The following is a 1,514-nucleotide window of genomic DNA, read 5'->3' as shown; positions in this document are numbered from 1 at the left end:
TGCACTTGTAAGTGAAACTAGGTGCACCAAAGTTCCAGTTATTTACGAAAATGCCACCGTGTCATTTTTTTAAAATTGCATCTGATTCGTTGATCTGGACACGTGGACGGTTGTGGAGCGTTCTCATTTCCTACCTGGGCGAGAGTTCGCACCAGAGTGCAACCCTATATATATATATATATATATATATATATATTTATGTTAATAATGAGATGTGTAATTTAAAATGTGTTTTCTATTTGATTATTTTATCAAATTAATTATGTTTCTTATTTTGTTATGAATATTTTTATAAAGTTTTGATGTTTTTTATTTTTCGCATATATCCAACAATATTTATGACTACATTTCGCCCCCACTGGACAACATTTTTGGATCTGTCCCTGAGTATTCGTTGTCCTTGTGAATACGATACTCGTTACTCCACGCTCTATACTTTGAACGGTAGGTGCACTAGTCTAGACGTATTTGTGTAGTTGTAATTCAAGTATCAATAGACAACTCTCACGAGAAGTTAAATTTTGATCCTTTTGGTGGAGTCGGTCAATTAATAAGTAGGTAATGAATATAAGAAGTTCTATTGTCATAACATGATGTGAAAAGTACAAATATGCTTTCACACTGTCGTTGATGAGACTCCATGTGGCCATGTGACAAATTTTACTTTGTGACCAGTTGAGTTACCCATGTGGTCATGTGAGCTACTCATTGCACACTGTGAAGGGCATATGATGAGTTTTTTTAACAAGTTTTCTACAAGATCGAATTGATAATTAAAAAATATGAATTAAAAATAGTGTATTAATTCTGCCAAAAAAATAGATTATTAATTAGAGTGGTTGCCAACAAACGGGAGTGGGCCTAAGCCGGCAAATTATGCTATGGATCCGGGTCCACCTTGCAAACCCAGGTCTATGTTCATAATTTAAAAACTCTATGTTCACAATTTTAGAACTATATGTTCAAAATTTTAGAATTCTATATTATATTCACAATTTTAAATCTTAATCCAAAATTACATTACTCAATATTCACAATTTTTGAACTCTATATTCACAATTTTGTTATATAGATTCAAAAATTGTGTTATACTATTGAATATAGAGTATTATTATATCCGTGAGAAGGTCTCACAAATGTGGACCCTACAACAATAGTTTATTGAAAGATGTTACCGTTTGTATATACATATGTTAGGACCTTTCAAAAAAAAAAAAAATGTTAGGACAACTTTAATGAAAGTTTTTTGGGAATATTTTGCAGGAATCCAAGTTTTGAAAAGAAAGAGAAGAGACTTGTGATTGCAGGACGAGGCTTAGGTCAATTGTTATCCCATGGAACCAGGTCCACCTTACAATTTTAGAATTCTATATTCACAATTTAAAATTTGTTACAATTTTTAATTTTTATGTTCATAATTTTTGAACTCTATATTCACAATTTCATAACTCTATGTTCGCAATTTCAGAACTCTATGTTTCACAATTTTAAAAAATCATATTCACAATTTTATA

Source organism: Ipomoea triloba, chromosome 16 (genome assembly GCF_003576645.1).
Source record: "Ipomoea triloba cultivar NCNSP0323 chromosome 16, ASM357664v1".
NCBI classification, from domain to species: domain Eukaryota; kingdom Viridiplantae; phylum Streptophyta; class Magnoliopsida; order Solanales; family Convolvulaceae; genus Ipomoea; species Ipomoea triloba.
This window is presented reverse-complemented; position numbering follows the sequence as displayed.